The sequence below is a fragment of the Artibeus jamaicensis genome, unplaced genomic scaffold (genome assembly GCF_021234435.1).
Source record: "Artibeus jamaicensis isolate MK-2021 breed Jamaican fruit bat unplaced genomic scaffold, CSHL_Jam_final scaffold_1019, whole genome shotgun sequence".
Taxonomy (NCBI): Eukaryota; Metazoa; Chordata; class Mammalia; order Chiroptera; family Phyllostomidae; genus Artibeus; species Artibeus jamaicensis.
This window is the reverse complement of record NW_026522025.1, coordinates 7622932-7643149: the sequence shown is the minus strand read 5'-3', so window position 1 is coordinate 7643149 and position 20218 is coordinate 7622932. Positions and strand designations below refer to the sequence as shown.

Genomic DNA, 20218 nt, shown 5'->3' with positions numbered 1-20218 from the left:
AAATATTAGGGATTAATATAAAGGGTTTTCAATAAATGCTCATGATATGAATTAAATTTTTAAAAAGTAAAAACTGAATATTTGTTTCTCGGTCCTTCCCTCTAATTGCTGGGTTTTGTTCCCAAGAACCTTGGCATAATTATATATTTCCTAAGGAAAGCCCACACCTCCTACAGATGGATTTAACAACCTCATAATCCTTGCCCGCCCAGGGTTCCAAGATGATGCAGAGAAATCAGCAGTGGTGTGCAGAGGGTTAATGCACACCAGTGGGGATGTGCAGACCAGGAGCTCTTCTAAATCTCAATACCACATGCTGCCTTAGGGACCATCATGTACTAAAGCCCAAGATAAAAAGGCCTGACAAAGATTATTGACGGTTTACCTTTTAATGAGCAGTTGGGATTGATTCTGTTCCCCTCTGGGGTGGCTTTCTCTGTCCTTCCTCTTACCCAAGAGGCCAAAGAGAACAACAATAACAACAAAAAATACAAATCTCCAATTTGAATAATTGCAAGAATCTGGTTTTTAGTAAATAAAGTTTCCATGGGTGAGAAATGGCTTACTGCTTTAAATATATATACTTAGAGTTATTATGATTACCATGATTATTATCAAGCACTCCTTGTACACTGGGTTTTTTTCAAAGAATGCTGGTTGCCTCTAATTGGATATTCCTTGCAGTTTCCCTCTGGGTAGGTCACCAGTGTTAACTCTTAATCATCCAAGGCAATTAAATGCACACAGATCTAACTATGCACCAAAGGCTGCTGAATTGTTAATATAGTGATCATGGTCGAGCCAGGCTTAAGGGTGTTGTTTAGGAACAAGAAGCTAGCAACCAGTTATCTGAGCTCTGGCACATCTGCTTTGGGAAAGGGAAATCAAACATCTGCATATGGAAATGGGCAACAGCTCTGATAGTCCTGATCCTCAGGCACAGCCCAGTGCAATTCTCCCTGAATCTGATTCTTCCTTTAGTGTGGGGCCAGAGATCCATCTGAGCCTCTGAGTACTTACTTGACTGAGGTTAGAATGAGGCCTTCAAGTCACTTTTGGGGTGGGTATGATGGTTACTAGAAATAGTCTAGAGTAGGAAAAACCAAAGAGGAAAAGAAAGCATTTCGAGATAATGTTTTCAACCATTTGAATATGTTATGAATCTTTTTAGAGTCTATTTTATTGCTTATGCTCTTAGTTTTCCTAATTTTATCCCCCATTCCAACCTATACCCTGCAACCCTCTAGCATCTCCCCCTCCTTAGTTCATGTCCATGGGTTGTACATATAAGTTCTTTGGGTTCTCTGTTTTCTGTACCATTTATGACCTCTCCCCATCTATTTTATGCCTACCAATTATGCTTCTTCTTCCCTGTACCTTTTCCCCCCTATTCATCCCTACCTACGCCCCACTGAAAACCCTCCATGTGATCTCCATTTCTCTGATTCTGTTCCTGTTCTAGTTGCTTGCTTAGTTTTTGTTTTTCCTTCTTTTGTTAGGTTCACTTGTTGATGGTTGTGAATTAGTTGTCATTTTACGGTTCAAATTTTTAATCTTTTTTTTAGATAAGTACCTTTAACATTTCATATAATAAAGTCTTGGTGATGATTAACTCCTTTAACTTGACCTTATCTGGGAAGCACTTTATCTGCCTTTCCATTCTAAATGACAGCTTTGCTGGGTAGAGTAATCTTGGATGTAGATCCTTGCCTTTCATGACTTTAAATATGTCTTTCCAGCCCTTTCTTGCCTGTAAGGTCTCTTTTGAGAAATCAGCTGGTAGCCTTATGGGAACTCCTTTGTAGGTAACTCTCTTCTTTCCTCTGGCTACTTTTAAGATTTTCTCTTTATCTTTAATATTGGGTAACTTAATGATGATGTGCCTTGGTGTGTTTCTCTTTGGGTCCAGTTTCTTTGGGACTCTGGGTTTCCTGGACTTCCTGAAAGTCTATTTTCTTCACTAGATTGGGGAAGTTTTCCTTCATTATTTGTTCAAATAAGTTTTTAATTTCTTGCTGTTGTTCTTCTCCTTCTGGCACCCCTATAATTTGGATATTGAACAAGGTTTAAAGTTGTCCCAGAGGTTCCTAAATCTCCCTTCATTTTTTTGAATTCTTGTTTCTTCATTCTGTTCCAGTTGGATGTCTATTTCTTCCTTTTGTTCCAAATCATTGATTTGAGTCCTGGTTTTCTTCCTGTCACTGTTGGTTCCCTGAATATTTTGCTTTATTTCATTTTGGGTATGTTTCATTTGGCCTTTCATTTTTCAACCAAGCTCAATCAGATCTGTGAGCATTTTGATTGCCAGGGCTTTAAATTCTCCATCAGATAGGTTAGCTGTCTCCTCATCCCTTAGCTCTCTTTCTGAAGTTTTGCTCTGCTCTTTTATTTGGACTCTATTTCTTTGCCTTGGGGCACCTGTTAAGTTGTAAGGGGGAGGAGCCTTAGGTGTTCACCAGGGCAGAGCAACCCTCCTTGCTGCATTGCAGTGCTGCCTGTTGGGAGAGGGGCCAGAGAGGGAACAATGCAGCTTCCATGCTAGTATCTAGCCCCACTTTCCAATAAACTCTCTTATATGAGACTGGGAGTTTCTCCCATCATGGTAATCCTGGCTGTAGTTCACAGTCAACTCTGAGTCTCAGTTTCCTGTTCAGCCAGCCCTGCCCATACGGTCCGCTGCCTTACTGGTCTGGTTGTTCTGTTTGACTGTTTCTTTAATTCCTTGGTTGTTAGAGTTCTATGCAGTTTGATTTTCTGGCACTTCTGGTTGTTTATTGATTTTGGATTGCTTGTTATCTTCCTTTTGGTTGTGCAAGGAAGTGAAGGGTTTTTACTTACACCTCCATCTTGGCTGGGACTGCTGAATATGTTATTCTTAAGAAAACCAAATATTAAGTTCTATACCAGCTTTACTACCCACCCAACCTTGAATCTCATACCCTCTCAGACCTTCATCCCTGCACCACCATTCCAGACCCATTGCAGAAATTGGATGAGGATACCTGTAATAATATATGTTTCTTAATAATGAAGTTATTTTCTCTAACTTCAAATGGACTATAATAGTGGTATCAGACTTTTTATTGGGACTCACACAAGATATATATTTTACATCTTTGACTTAGTACATATGCACATGACCAAATCAAAGTTTCGCAGTTGTCCTGAAAAATAATTATCTTGTTTTATATGCAGTACCCTCTAATAGAATCTGTCCTATATCACTTTTTTTAAAGTTGTCCATGACAACTTGATTTCATAGCCTACTAATAAATCATAATGCATAGGTTGAAAAACAATAAGTTTGAGGAAAAAGTAAGGGGGGTCTCAAGAATCAGTAAAGATGTGGATAAAGTAGGCTGTCCCAAGAGAAAATAGAGCCAAGCCAAGTGAAAGACTCATAAAGCCTTTCTTTCTGTAGCCATTTCCAAGATCTAGTCCTAGTCCAGGGTCCAAGTCTAATGAACTAAAATGTACAATGAAGAGGTCACTAGATTTCACTGTGTATTCTTAATTTTGTTCAGACTCTCTCTCTGTGACCTTGACCACCTTCGTCAGTCACCTGATGACACTTTAAATCCTAGATCTGTTACCAGAGCGTGCTGGATATTTTGTTGCTTGCCCTTCCAGATTTGCAATCTCCCCTTCCTCCATGCTCTGCACTAGGGTGTGACTGTATCAGCTGATTGCTTGTCCTCTGGGTTCTGCTTGGGTTCCTGCCCTGGTAGATACAAGCAGGGGGAAAAGGGTAGGAGGAAGAGATCAGAACCTCTAAGTCCCCAGCTCCCTCCTTCCCAGGCTACTGGTTTACAGTTGCTGTGTTTCTCTGCCTAAGGCTACAGCCCCCCACAGTGTAGCTTCCTTCGATAGTTATAAACACTGCTGCAGGCCTCTCTAGGTTATGACAGCTTCCACTTTGTCCTTGAGGTTTATGGGTACAGTTTAGTGCAATTTACAAGGCATAGTGTAGCACCCTTGAAAATTGTACCTTTTCTAAACTCTCCTAAATCACCCCACTGTGCCATCAATTTCTATAAGACCCAATTTGGTGCTGGGTCTTGGGGAAAACTCTGCCATTCCTTCAAGGAAGGATGTGTTGTCCAGCTATGTGGAGTAAGGTCAGCTGGCAGCCTCCAGCTGTTGGCTGCAGAGACCACCTTGTCCAGGTCATGCTCTTACCAGCAGCTCCCATCTGGTGACTGAGAGAAGCAAGACAGCATATATGGATTAGGCCATTTAGGACTGATTCAAGACAGCCTTGACAGACAATACTCACTTTACAGCTCCCTGTCAGGGTGGACAGTCTCTGTTGGACCTGCCTCACAGTTCAATTCCTCTCACTATCTGATCCTGACCTTCCCCCTTCTTTTTTAGCTGTTTGTCTCTACTTAAAATTTTGTGCCCTAACTGTGTCTCTGCATCTTCCTCCAGAGAAACTCATCTGAGACAGAAAACTGAAAGCCTGGGTGATAGAAGGGCCTATTTTAGCAGTAGAGATATTTTCCTATTGGTCTTTCCACTAAAAAGACAAGTACACAGTAAGTTAACTGCTTCCCCTGCTGGTCTGACATCCCATTCTTAGACTCAAGGCAAAGAAAGCTGTGCTAAGATTTAGAGACTCCTCAGGAATGGTGTGACTTTCAGTAAGTGTTCAAATGTTAGGTTTTGGACCCTAATGCACCATGGCTTGATTTCTGCCAGAAATATCTTTCCCCAGCTTGTTCAAGAGTGAATTCAAGGAACTGACTCAAAGTATTATTTGAACCAGAAAGGTGTGTACCACAATAGCTCAATGTGTGGCAAGTGAGAAATGCTCTGGGAAAAGCCCCCAGACCCTATTCTGAGAAGGAAGAGGACCTGCTCCTGGGTATAGCAGACCCAGGGCCTCACTTCTGAGGGACACAGCTGCTTTCTCCTGCTTAGCCCACAGGTTTAGTACCACTAAAGAGAAAGGATGATGCTGTGAACAACTTCATCCAATTTCCTTCCCTGAAAGCCCATTGCAAATAAAAGTATTGTCCACTTATTTCAAAACACTAAACTCTATTCCACAGGGTTCCTTTGTGAAGGGGAAAGGATGGGGAATAAGGGAGGCTGTGGTACTCTAGGCCCTCTCCTGGCCCCTCCCCAATTCAACTAAACACCTCCACCTTTATTTTTTTATATGTAACTATGGCTAACCTAGTTCATCATCTTATAGATGCGAAATCAAAGGTCTAGATAAGACAAGTAACAATTCATATCAGAGTCAGAAATAAACGCAGGTCTTCTTGCTTTCTTCATTACTATACTGCAATGTGATATTTTCTTAGAGATTTTCCCATCAAAAAATGTTGGCATATTCAGACACAAATGAGTAGAAGGTACAGAGGAATGCCATGTCTCAGTGATGGAGTGACTGGGGGCGGGGGCTGTATTTTGATGACATGTGTGGGCTCTTCTGATCCTATTTAAAATCATGTGCTAAAATCACCACTCTATCTGCAGGAATATGATTTATTCTCTTGGACCTCTAGCATCAATTTGGGGCCTGGCATAGAACAGGTTCTTTGTAAGTTGTTGTCTATGGATCTATAAATGAATTTGTAAAACTCCCTAAAGCCAGCAGCTCAGGACTAGGGCATTATCCTTCTTTAACAGCAGTTCTTATCTCAGCTGATGCCTGGTAGTTCAGGTGGACAGCAGAAAAAAAGTAAATTATACTGCTAGCAGGTCACTGGATCTGATGTAAAGGAGTTGGGGTGGAGATGGAAATTAGACATAAGTTGTTATTAAGGCAAGTAATCATGCGATGTGATATATTTCTTCCTGAGACTGTAGCTTAAATCCCAATTACCTTCTTGTGACAAATGAACTCGCTGAGTAATTCATTTTGACTGTTGGAGCTCAAACCTTCTGTGTTGCCATCGCAAGGGGAAGGTGTATGACAAATTTCCAGATTTAATTTTAGTGCTTGGGAACCCAAGTGGCACAATTACCAGATCAAGAGTGATGACAGAATACCAACGTGAAGAGTTCATGTGAAGCTGAGTGTTAGCTAAGAATGCTCAAACCTGGACCGTGGCAAGCAGTGTGCAGTTCCAACTGGTCCCAGGCACCTAGACCTTAGGATTTTTTCTTCTCTGACTTTATTCTGATTCCTGTCATTTAAAAGCCCTCTGAGTCCTGCTGATTTTGTCTCCAACATACCTCTTGAATTTCCCCCTTTCTTGCTTTCTTCACCATCTTTCATGTTGACTGTTAAAGGCAGTATGCATAATGATTAAGCACCAGTGAAAGTTCACATCATGCCTCTGCCTTGTCCTCCCTAAGCAAACTTGGCCAAGTTCCTTAGATGCTAGTGTAGGGCTATCCTGAGTATTAAGCATGATTATACAAATGAAACACATGGCAGATAGGAAATGCACAATTGATTGTAGTTTTTATGTTAGCATGAGCACCCCAGTCTAGCCCCTGTTTAAGGTTCAATCACTCTCCTGTCTGGGGACCAGCAAACATTTTCAGTAAAAGGTTAGATAGTAGAGAGGTCCTCAAATAACATCGTTCCTTTCAACACTGTTTCCTTATAATATTGATGAAAAGTTGCAGGAGCTTAGCTCTTATTTATGTCAATTAGCTTATGGTAAAATTGGTTTCATTATACATTGCTTTGCTTAAAGTCACAGAACCTATCGATAATATTAAGTGAGGACTTAATATAAATATTTTAGGCTTTACTGTTCATGAAACTAACAGTTTCCACCATTATGGAAAAAGTGGCTATAAACAATAAGAAAAACATGAATATAGTTACATTCCAATACAGTTTGTATATGAACTCTAAAATTTTATATAATTTTCTTATTGTCATGAAATAGTGTTCTTTTGATTTTTCTTTCCAACCATTTAAAAATATAAAACCAGGGCAGGCAAATGGGCAAAGGTGTTCAAAAGGTGCTAACTTCCAGTTACAAAGTGAGTCCTAGGGATATAGTGTACAGCATGGTGACAATAGTTAACAATATGGTATTGCGTATTTGAAAGTTACTAAGAAGGTAAATCTTAAAAGTTCTCATCCTAAAAAAAAATCTGTAACTGTGTGTGCAGACAGATAATAACTAGACTTATTGGGGTGGTCATTTTGTAACAGATATAAATATTGCATCATGTTGTACCTCAATTAAAATCATTATAATTAATTAATTAAATAAGTAAGTAATTAAAATGTAAAAACTGATCTTAGCTCACAGACTAAACAGATGGTCTGCCAGATTTGGTCTATGGGCTGTAGCCTGCTGACCCTTGTTCTAATATATCATCTACTTGATGGCTAGCTTAATCTTTCTGAAAAACCCAGGGCTGTGACCCACAACCTCAAAATGCTTTCAAGGCTAGACTGAACGTTGATTTTAGGCAATACAGAGTCATCGAAGGTTTTGAGAAGAAGAAAAATGATAGAACTGGGGAGACTCAAAATGCTTGAGGAAGATGCTATTATGGCAGCAGCCCAGCTTCTCTAGAATGAAGAAATCCATTCACAGCTCTGGGGGTGGAGGGGCCTGAGGAAATCCCTGCCCACCTGCTCCAGTGACTGCTCTACCAGGCTTGCTCTACTGTACCAAGGACTTTCCATTCATTAAATCTCATCTCACCCTCACAGAGACCTCATGGTGAAACTATATCCTCATTTTGCAGTCAAGGAAATGCATCCAGAGAAGTTATATAACTGGCTCAAGGTCACACAGCTAGTACATGCAAGACATACACATCTAAGACTTGAACTTGAGCACCAAGAATGGGGAGCTCATCCTCTTACCCATTACATCATATTGAATATTTTCTTATATGACAGCTGGTGACCTTCTGAGAGGAGCTTCTTCAACTGACAAAAATAAACATTCCATTATGTGCAGGAATGTGTAGAGGCATATGTAATACCTTCCCCTGAAGTTAAATTTCCCCTTTCTGTCAAACCCAATGATAACAGAAAGAACATAAGATACCTTATTTACACTTACAAAACCATACTATTCCCTAATCCACACAGACAGTCTTGAGAGTGAGCCCAGACATGGAAGAAATGCTGCTTTGGATGTATTGCTAACCCACAGTGAAGGATTTCTCATCTTCATGCAATATCATCATCAGAGGACTCACTTTAGGCAGAAAGAGAAAAGCTGCTAAAATAAATTAGTTGCCTCATTTTCCCAGCAGAAAATGGTGAGACCGCATGAATGTAATGCACCTTGACATGAAATGGCCAACTTCCTTTAACAAGACTAATTTGAGCTGAATCGGCATGTTGGTGGGGGGAGTGTTGGTGCTTTCATGTCTCTCCTCTGGACCTTAAGACTTCTTAGAAGAGCGGTTTGGCAGAACAAGCAGAGAATACAAAATGCCTGAGGCTGTCTGTCTTTGGCTCCTGTCCCCTGACCAAGTAGGCACTGGATGCTGTAGAAAGCGCCCCATGGACCAGAAATCACAGACTCTTATCCTCCACTTGGATTCCCCCTCAATTTGCTGTGTGGTTTTGGGGAAGTTACCTCTGTTCTTGGCTTTGTTTTTCTTGGCAATGATATGGGTATCACCATCATTGCATCTTTGGGCATCTACTTTGCTGTGGAGCAGGAGATCTGCAGCACAGTGGGCGGAGCTTGAACTACAAAGGCAAGCTATTAGGGTTTGAATATGGGAGCTATCACTTGTTGCTAGGTGACTTGGAGCCAAGCAGTTAGCCTCCTTGTGTCTTGGCTTCCTCCTCTGGAAAATGGGAAGAAGAAGAACAGTACTTACTTCACATGGTGTTGCAAGGATTTAATGAACTAATCCACATGAAGCTTTTACCACAGTGCCTGGCACATTTAAGCACACAATAAGTGATGATTATAAGTATCAGTCTTCTGTGAGGCTCTAATTAGAGAATGATAACTAACATATGTATGACCCTTTTTAATTTTCTATATAAACCAATTGAATTTATTTTTTTAAGATTTTATTTATTTATCTTTAGAGGGGAAGGGAAGGAGAGAGGGAGAGAAATGTCAAGGTATGGTTGCCTCTCCCATGTTCCCCACTGGGAACTGGCCTGCAACCCAGGCATGTGCCCTGACTGGGAATCGAACCGCAACCCTTTTGTTTGCAGGCCCATGCTCAATCCACTGAGCTACACCAGCCAGGGCTAAACCAATTGCATTTAATCTTTGTGAAATCCCATGCAGTATTATAGGTAGGTTTATTCCAGTTTAGGTTAGAAATCTAAGCATCAGAAGGGTTACGTAACTTGTCCCAGGCCACACAAATTGTTATTGTATATTATTGACTTGAACAAAGAACACTTTCCTGTGTCCTTTCTTGTTTGGAAACTGTCACTTTCTTTTTATACATGTAAATAATGATTACTATTACTGAAGTAAGAATTGGGGATCTTTGAATTTCAACATGTTCTGGTGTCTGTAGGTTTTCCTATAGCTGCTTTTTAAGTGTTTTACAGTTTTCATCTACATAAAGGTAAGGGTAGTGCTGTCCTATGAGGACAAGGCATACACCTGTTTGTTCCACAATTGGGTTAAATGTGTTACACAGAAATGTGAAGGAAAGAAGGAAATATGAATCTGCTGACTTAACAAAGTAGGATTATGCAGCAAGGCAGGAGGCTTACAGACCAGACTATTGTCTTCTGAGAGAAATTCCCAAATGCCTTCATTCTTCTGCTTTACATTGTCTATGGCTGAGTGTTGAGGACTCAGTTTGAGCATGTGAAAGGAAAGGCACAGAAGTAGCTGCTCATTTGTAGGAGGATTTAACTCATGGAAAATATAATAAAAGGCTTTCTCTAACATGCAGGGGTTTTGGAAAGAAGAGAGAAACAAGATGGGCAGGTATGTTCTGATATTCTTCTCTCCAAGCCAACGCCAACAGGTGCACTGGGCAGATATGGGTAGTATTGAGGGCAGAGGGCTTTTGTCCCCATTTATGCCTTAGGAGTCTACAAAAAGAAAACCTTTGGGGTTACCATACATGAATCTACAGTGGAGCACAATGTAGCCGGATAGAAAGATGCCCTAGGGAAGTCACAGTGCCCGTCACTGAACTCAGCAGACAGGAAACAGTCCTATACCAGACTAGAGGAAGAATGATTGGTGGACAGGATGCAAGAAATGATAGATTCAGGTGTCTGGAGCAAGTGGAAACTGAGGAGAGAGCAACCAGCCTTAGACCAAGCTGAGGTGGGAGACCACAGGAATAGAGGGCCAAGCAGAATCAAGCAGCCAAAGGCAATGGCCCCAGAGATCAAAATGTGCAGTGATGATATGTCTGATGATCCCAACTCCCCTTTGCTTTTTCAAGGGCTTCTCAGCCATGCCCACCCCGTATACACCTGAACACTGTACCAAGGTAGAAATAGAGGTAGGTAGAGACCATCTGCAAAATGGAGCATTATTGAAACATTATTATTTTTTTAAATCAGAGATATTGGGCAGCACCAAAAATAGTTTATATTACTGAATTAGAATAAACTTAAATTGAATTAGACACTTACTTTGACTTAGATTGTATTTTTTATGCCAATCATTATGTAAGAGTTTAAGAGGGATCCCAGAATAGACTTAGAAAAAAATACTTTTTATCTGCACATATGAATTCTGGAGTGAGTTAAATTTACCACAAGCATGTGCATATTTTAAGATATTTTATTTAACCCTGTATTGTATTAAAGCACTTTATGTATAGATGACATTAGGTTCTCACAATATTTCTGTTACTTTTGCCACTGTATTGACTAAGAAACTGAGGATTCAACAAGGCAAATTATTTTTCCAAGAGTATAGCTATAAGTAATAAGAAAGGAGTGGACTTAAATTTATATTTGTTGAAATACTTGTGTATACTCTATATATCCAAGCATTATACTTCATGGGTAACTGTAATTTGCAAAGTATAAAGAAAATAAAAAGTCATTTAGACTATATGTAAATGGAAAAGACTTTGGGGGAGTTTGCTTAGGACTCTGCTGTATCAAAGTTCTAAAATGAGGAAAATATAGGATAAACTTATAATAATTATATTTCTTTGGTATTTAAATCCTCCTATGGTTTATCTTCTACTGTGCATCTATTTCTATGCTTCTTCAATCCCCTTTCCTTAAAGTTTACCTCCCCTGCATACAATGGAATTCCTTAATGTAGCATTTTCCAAAGCATGTTTGACAAAACACTAGCTCCTTTGGAAGTTCATGGGTGTAACAAAAAATGAGTTCCAATGATCCAATAAGTTTGGAAAACACTGGATTAAGCAATTAAATAGATGTCTTTACTCACAAATTTTTCAGAAACTTTGATGTGGTAAATGAGGTTTATGGCTCCTAGAGGGAAATAAAATATATTACAGTTCTCATCTTATTTGACCAAGGGACCTTTTTTGTCAGTGGTCTCCTGTATTACCTGTATTCTGTAAAGCATATGTTCACACTGCCACTTTAATCAATAACTCTGATGGATGGGAGAGAGTCGAGCTATGACATGGGTCATTCCATTGACCATTAGGGGTGATTAAGCTGACTGGCTGGATGGATAGTTACATCCCGGCGCTGCATGCTCCAGCAAACATGTACTCTTCCCATAAGGACCATTATTGGGTCAAGTGACTGTGGTCCCTTAAGATTCTGATTTCTGTTTGAGCACTACTTGCCATAATTCAGATATCTGTAGCCATGAGTCATGGTGGAAGGAAACCAGGTTTCGGTGAGAACTGTGCCTGGAAACTAATTTAATTCATCAAAGCAACAACTATTTTTTAGCACCTACTAGAAGCCAGACATTGTGCTGTGTGCTAGAGATACAGTTGATAAATAAAGTGTAGTCACTGCTTGGCTTGCAGTTTGGGATTGGGACATGACACATAAAATAATAACGTAATGTGGTGTTATGTAAGATGTATATGTGTAGATACAATGGAGGCAAAGGGCAAGGACTACCCTGGTCTGACCAAAAGGGTCAGGGAAGGCATTGAAGAGGAAGCGATGCTGAGGCTGGGCCGGTGAAATGGGAGATGTTTTTGTCTAATAAAAATATAGAGCATCCCAAGAACAGAGAGGTAGAGAGGTCTGAAAGGACATGACACTGTCATAAATCAAGAAGTGGTACGACTGGGTGGAGGACAGAAACCAAAGGATGGGTTGACATAGCTGATGTCAGAGAGGCAACCAGGAGCCAGATCACAATGGGCCTTGTGCCCCTACATTGGAATTTGAACTCCACCCTGCTGACAGTGAGGATCTGTTTGCTACTTTCTGAGGCAGTATTGATTTCCTCCTGCTCCACTGCTGCTGACAAAAAGCTAGATTGTAACAGGAGCAACCAGTATCTGAAATTGCAGGTTCCTGAGGATGAGAGGACCTGGGATGCAGCAAGTCCAAGGGGGACCAGCTTTAATTTGCAATACAGGCCAGGGGTTGGGTTTATGGTTCAACAAGAATCTAGTACCATGGAGCAAGTCACTGAGGGACATCAGGACCCCATCCTAGCAGCAAAATCTAGGTGGTGCTCGAGTCTTGTGAGGGCATCCCAAGTGAATCAGGGCACTGAGATGGATGCTGAGTTCCATCAGGTAAGCAAACACTTCACAGATTCAGAAACGGACTACTGGTTTATGGGCCACTCTGAGGACACGATGACTCATTTCAGAGGTCACCTTCTATGGGGACTGAGTGTGCTTGCTAACTGCCTAGTGATTTTCAATCATTTTCTCAATTCTCACAACCCTGGAAGGGGGTTTTACTATCATTGTTTTATTAAAAAAGAAGTTGAAGCATTGAGGAATAGTGAAATTTGTACAAGTATACACGGGAAGTTAGAAGCCAAGCCCTGCTCTATCGATCTCTGAAGTCTGGTGCAGCTCCGCCACCACGCTAGCCTGGTTTCTATTCTAACCCCTGTCATTCTGCAGCCTCAGTCAATGTTGGCCAAAGGTGGGCCTGATACTCCCTCGAACTTTTCTAAAGCAAATCCTGGCCTGTTATATTCACTGGCACTGTCGCTCAAGGCCTGCTTGTCTCTTCTTCATGGCCTTCTCTTTGCTTCCATGCTCACTCCTTGGTTCAACACTCCTAAGACACCTTCTTTTGAGGACTTCACCAAGGTATGAAAAGACTCATCAATCCCCAGTCATTCCTGTGAAGCAACAATTAGTCCTAGTCCCTTATTTCCAGTTATCCAAGGTAAGGTATTACAAAGTCATAGAGAAAACTTGTCACAAACCTGGGGACTCCAAGATGTGTATCTAGGAAGAATATCCTGTTCATTTAATTTTTCTGCCTACATGAAGCTGTGTACCCTATTTTATACCTTAGGTCTCCAGTGTAGACATTATGATTGGATCACTAAAACTGCATAATGAATTCATCGACAAATTCATACTAAATACCACTCAGTTCAGCTAGTAGACCTGAAAGATGATTCCCTGCATGGAACTTTTAGGTCCCTTATGTTTAAAGTGAGGATATTAGCTTTGTTATCTTTAAAACCATTTTCAACACTGCAATTCATGTGCATTTTACAAATGATGAAATTGAAGATTGTGAGGTTAATAGTTGAACCAGGAAACTTCAAAACTGGAATTTTAGCCATTTGGTAACATATTATTTAAGAAAAATCAATTGTTTAAAAATATTTATTGAGCACCTGTTAAGTACAAGGCACTGTGCTAGAAGCTAGAAGTAGATAAGTATCAATTCATTGGAAAAGACAGATGCATAAAAAAACTTCCAACATGATGTGAAAAGAATTATAGGAAAAGCGAAAATGAGGTTTAATAAGAGCAGAGATGAAAGAGTTATTACCTAGGCTCAGATGTTTAAGAAGAGTTACAGTGAAATTGACATCTCAGCCAGGGAGGGATAGTTGACTCATGAGCTAATCAAATGAACTGACGACCATTTGCTCTTTGACAGCTTGTAGAAAAAGACACCCTAACTTTATTTTTACTGCCTTGGAGTCCTAAAAACACCAGCAAATAAAGTCTTAGGATCTGCCCAGTAGAAAAAGAGGCATAAAGGACAAATAGCAAAAGAAGGTCCTCAAAGGTATAGGGATATAGACTTTCAATGCCTACCTGCCACCTACCAATAAAAGTAGGTATACAGTTGTTCGAATGGAAAATAATATAATAATTAATGAATCACAGTAGAAGAATTTTTGTGTTTTGTGTACTCACATCCATAAACCTACTTTTGCTCTACCCTGTGAATAGGTCAGGCAATAACAAGAGGAAACAAAAGGAAAAGTCACTGAGAATAACAGGAACCTGCATAATGTCTAAGCTATGCACAAAGCCTGGTGAGATTACAGTAATTTTAAGAGACAAAACCAAATTGATAAGGGAATGCCAAGATGAGAATAGAGGGAAGACAACAGTAGGGACAGAGATAAATAATGTGTTTTGCAAGTATATGTCCAATAAATCCTCAAAGGGAAGGTTGGTGGGGCCTCATAAACTCACCCAATGTAATTTATTGACAAGAAGATGTAGACATTCCTTTAAAAAATTAATTCTTTGCTTCAGTGATTGTTAACAGGAGTGGCTGGGAGATGAATGCTAGGAGCGAGCATAAATTCCCTTCTAGAGGAGAGACAATAGCATTTGGAAGGAATAAAGGTGAGTCCTGACAAGAGGAAGTTGATTAAGAACTAAGCGTGCTCAGAGATTGAGGAGTGGTCAAGCCCAGAGAGACTGATTGGAGAGTCTCGAAAGACACTCTCTAAGTTGGATGTCTGAGGCTCTCTGGACATTCAGTGGGGAGGGTTGGGGGCCCAGGTCTCGTGCCCTCTATGAACTGCTTCCCTTTGGGTCTGCAGAGATTAGGAACAAGTGTTTGTTGAAAACAAATTCCATGCTGGGCACTGTGGGAGGTGTTTCACATACACTGTCACATTGATGTCTCGTCATACCCTGCAAGGTAGGCATTATTAGAAGAAAACTGAGGGTCAGAGAGGTTAAACAGCCCAAGTTCACATGGTAAGTAATAGACCCAGGATTTGAACTCCAGTCTATCTGGTTATAAAATCTATGTTTTTTCACTTCCTACCAATAAAATAGTCATATCTTTATACAGTTGCCTAAAGGATGCACCGCACCTAGTAGCTGGTAGGAACTCAAATAATAGTAGCTAGCAAAAATAAAAGTAGGAATAGCAAGAGAAGGAGGAGGAGGGGTATGTGTAAACAGATCATAATGCATACCTGTCTGGAAGGGCTGTTATGACAAGGTAATAAATGTCAAGTTCTACATGGGGCCTGTGGCATAGTGAGAAATTTAAAAATTCCCAGAAAATTTTAGCTAAAAAAGGGTAGGTCCTTCTTTTGTACTAGATAGTTTGTAGAAAACTAGATAGTTTTCTGCATGTTTTCTATAGGTTTGAGCATCTCTAATAGGCTTAAGCTACTTGAAGGTAGATATTTCCCTAATTAAACTTGTCACAAGAATTCACAAGTTCAAGTGAATACAGATCAGGACTATATAGAATAAAGGTGTCATATTCCTTTTTACAATTATTATCATTAATACTGTTATTTTTATTATTTCTAAGAGTATATGCTGTAAATACACAAATGCGTGTGCGTGAGCATAAGTGAGTGTGTGCAGTGTGGTGTACCAGGTGCTTTACAGAAGTGTTAACCAATTTATTGAGGAATCCAACCCACAACTTGCAATATCCTTGTAAACCCCCCTTTTCTCATTCCTTAATGATACCATGGGTAGAATGTATAGATGTCCCATCATTTTCTGGTATTAAGTGTTCACCCAGTGTACAGCCCCAGTCCCATGCTGGATTTCCCATCTGCCCCTCTCCTGTGCAGCCAGAACTGTGGTTTACGGGACATGCTGAGGAAAGGGGTTGGGGGCTGGCTCTCAGACACTTCTCCCTCCCTTTTCAACATTCTTCTCTAATGTTGGAGGCTGGAGGGGCAAACACTGCTTTCTTACTCCCTCTAAATAGTAGTAGTTCCCCACTGGTTGGTTGTTGCTGATTCCCTGGGGACCCTCACTGTCCCTCAGCACTTCTCATAGAGCATATGTGTGGGGTTTCCAAGAGGGTCCAATGCAGCAGACACCCTGGAAGCCTACACCAAAGCTTCTTGCCACTGGGACGCCTTGTCTTGTGAGAAATCCTCTTGGTCAGCCATCAAGACCTCTCGGTCAACCATCCGGGACCTTTGACCCACAGCATATCATTCATCCTTGTCATTCACATCATGGGAATAAGGGAGGATTTAGGGTATGCCTGTCTGCCCACCATTTCTCCCCAATTTTCTTTTCCCTGTTGTCTCATGGGCAAAAGAAGCAGTGTAGTCAGTGTGCTGTACAATTAGCTATCTAAACAGAAAACTCCAGGCTTTCCCCCAGCAGGCACCCCAGTCTTTGGGAAGGATCTTCTCTGTACATCCTCTGCCTTGCTTGGGGGCAGGCAGGTGATGGCTCAGGTAGATGAAAAAGCTTCTGCACCAAACTCTCCAACCTGCCAAGGCCTCTAGTGATGTCTTTCTCAGCGCTCTCCAGGGTTTTTGTTTTTCTTTGTTATAAGTGAAGGAGGGGAGAATGTAGTAATGGTTGGAGAAGCGGGGGCAATAGCAAAGTCAGTTTTGCTGGTTTGTGGTAAGGCATAAGAGAAATCCCTGGCTTTGGTTGCTGCTGCAATCTTTAGGTATGAATCCTTTTTTCTCAGCTTTGGGTTTTATCTGCCAATTCTGAGGCAACATGAAGAGTCTCCATCAAAATCTGGTTGTTCATACTCACAACATAAATGTGCGATCCCTGTGGAGTAAAATGTGTCACCTTCCTTTCAGTGAGCAAAAACAGGCTCAGAGGAGATAAAGTAGGTGGGTTCTCTTGAGTTACACACCGTTCAGTGGCAGAGATAACATTCAGATTCCCTCTGCCTGGCCCCGAAGTCTACCCACAGAAGCAAAGAGATGCTTTCTTGAGCAGGGGTGGGAAATAGAGGGGGCACATGACTGGCGGGGAGACACCGAGTGCCTTTCCTGCATAGCTGGAGAGAAGAGAAGAAGAAATCGTGGAAGGAGGCAGAGGGACCAGCTCTCCAGCAGCCTGTTCCCATGGCCAGGGCTCCACTAGACCATGGCAATGAGGGGATGGCAGTGCCCTGAGACACAGCCACAGAGGGCCTGCAGAGAAAAGGCAAAACCCTGGGCATCTAAATCTGGCGGCATCATTGGCTGAATGAAGAAGGCCCGAGGGACCATTCCTGGAGACTGATGTGTTTATAAGGGACAAAGAGCCTACAGCAGGAGAACCTATTCCATTCCAGGGACTGAGCACCATGCCCCATTATAGCTAGGACAGTGTTTCTCAATGTAGGGTCCCCCAACTAGCACCCTCCACATCACCTGGAGATTTATTAGAAATTCAAAATGTCACCTGCTCCTACTCCCCAGACCTCAGACAAAATCAGAAGCTCTGGGAGTAAAGCCCAGCAATCTTTCAACAAGCTCTTTAGGTGGCTCTTTATTGCTTCGTAGTTCTAAGTCAGGTTTCCTGAGGTATAACTTACATCCAGAGAGCAATTTGCCTCTATTTGATGTAAAGGTTGAATTGTTATGATACCTAGGTATGGTTATGTAACTAGCACCAAAATCAGCATTCAGATTATTTCTATCACCCGACAAAATTTCCTCATACTCCTGAGCAGTGAGTACTCTCCCCCCTTCTCATCTCTGGCCACCGCTGATCCGGTTTCTGTTCCTAGTCTTGCCTTTTGTAAAGTGTCATGTAAATGGAATTGTACAGTGTAGCCCTGTGTGTCTGGCTTCTTTCACTTGGCATAATGCTTTTAAAAGTATCCATGTTGTTACACATAAGTACAATAGTTTGTTCATTCTTATCGCTAAGTGGTGTTCCATTGCATGAATGTCCCCATTTTCTTTGTATCCATCTCCCAGGTGATGGATGTGTGCTATTTCTACTTTGGGGCTTTTGTGAATAAAGTTACCATAAATATTCATGTACAAGTCTTTGTGTAGACATATGTTTTCATTTCCCGTCAGTAAATACCTACGGTGGGATTTCTGGGTCATGGGTTAAGTATATATTTAGCTTTATAAGAAACTGCTTAAACATGTTTCCCAAAGTCACTGTAACATTTGCTTTCCACCAATAATTTATGAGAATTCCACTTGCTCCATAGTCTCTCCATCATTTGATATTATTATTATTATTAGGTTTTTGTTGTTAACTTAGTCATTCTGGTATGTATAAGCAGTACCTAATTATGGTTTAATTTTTATTTCCCTAATGATAAATGATGCTGAGCATGTTTTCATGTGCTTATTTGTCACTGATTTTTCTTCTTTGATAAAGCATCTATTTCAATCTTTTCTCATTTTTTAAATTGTGTTATTATTACTGAGTTGTAAGAAGTCTGGGGCATTCTGAATACAGGTCCTTTAACAGATCTGGTTTGCAGGTATTTTTGCTCACCCTGTGATTTGTCTTTTATAGTCTTCACAGTCTTTTTTAAGAGCCAAACTTTTTTATTTTGATGAAGTTTAATTTATCATCTCTTTCATTTATGGTTTATACATTCATGTCCTATACAAATATTTTTTCCTACCCCCAAATTACAAAAAATTTCTCCTATATTTTCTCCAAAAGTTTTACCATTTTATATTTTTAATTTAGGCCTATAATTCATTTTGAATTCATTTTTCCATGTGGTATCAGGGTGTTGTTGTCTTTGCATATGGGCAACTAGTTATCCTGGCACCATTTGTTGAAAAGATTACCCTTTCTCCATTAGATTACCATTGTACCCAGTCAAAAAACAAACTGGCTATCTATCTACGTGAAGGCCTCTGTCTGGACTCTGTCTTCCCTGCCATCAACGTGTCTGTTTATCCTTACAGCATCACCAGCCTTGAGTACTGCAGTCCTATACTAAGTCCTGAAATCAATGGTCTGAGTCTGCTAACTTGTTCTTCCTTTTTCAGATTGTTTTAGCCAGTTTTGTTTTCTATACTTTTATATAATTTTATAATTAGCCTGTTTATTCTTTTTAAAAAATACCCACTAACATTTTGTTCAAAATTGCATTGAATACATAGATTAATTTATTTGTTAATGATATTGGGTTTTCCAGTTCACTTTCTCCCCATTTATTTACATTTTTAAATCCTCTAAATTATTTTTATAGTAGCAGCATACAAAACTGCATTACTTAGATCTATCCATAAGTATTTTATGTTTGTGTTTTTAATGCTATTGTGTAGGGTTAGCTATTAAAAAAAAACAGTAGTGGTATTTTATCCTTAATGTTTTCCCCAGAGTCCAACCATGCCCTCCAATAGATGTGGTGAGAGCTTTGTTATCTGGCTGAGTTACAAATAATAAGCAAGATGACCAATGTGGAGAAGCATCCCAATGTAATGTCCAAGAGCCCAGGCTCTAGAGTCAAGCTGCCTGGGTATGAAGCTTCACCCTACCACTTACTAGCATTCTCTAGGGTTCAGTTTCTTCATCTATAAAATGGGCCCATTTTATGCATCTATAGTAACACCTATCTCATAGGTAGGGTTAGCTTCAAGCAGTGTCAAGCAGTATCAAGTACATAGAAATAACTCTAGACATGGTAACTTTTATTATTTCTTGCCAGCTGTGTATTCATGGGCAAGCCTATTTCAAGAAGCCTCAATCTCTACCTACATTTATAAGTTAGGAACAATGAGAGTATTGATAGGATTGTGTCAAAATTAAATTAAAATAAAGCTTTGGCAGTACATATCATAGTACCTGGCACATACTAAGGTCTTATTAATACTAGCTATTAAAAACGTCTATGTTAATACAGTGTCTGACATATTGACATTAATCAAATGAACAGTTAAAAATAAAGTACCTTCTGAACAATGAATATTAGCATTGTGGAAAACTGTAGGGGAATTCAAAATTTGTACAAGGGGCTGCTGAAATATTTAGACGATGCACAGACTGACTTGTTGAACACTGGCTGTTTTCAACCATTCACGCTAAGTGGTTTCCTTAGTTGTGCACAGAGCTACCCCTCCCCTTGCACCGTCTCTAAATTCATCGCAGATGGTGGTGTTCAAGCTTCAAACTAGAATCAATCTATTTATTGTAATGACTTCTTGTTACACACACCCAATTACCATTGTCATTAAGAAAGCAGTAGCTGCCAATAGTGGGCAGCCATGTGACATTAGGTGTTCAA

The 20218-nt window shown here is 40.3% G+C and overlaps 1 protein-coding gene across 3 annotated transcripts in view; it reads left to right on the top strand.

Moving 5' to 3' along the window:
- DAB1 (DAB adaptor protein 1) overlaps positions 1-20218 on the top strand; it is a 1235135-nt gene that overhangs the window by 535926 nt on the left and 678991 nt on the right. The window lies entirely within an intron of this gene.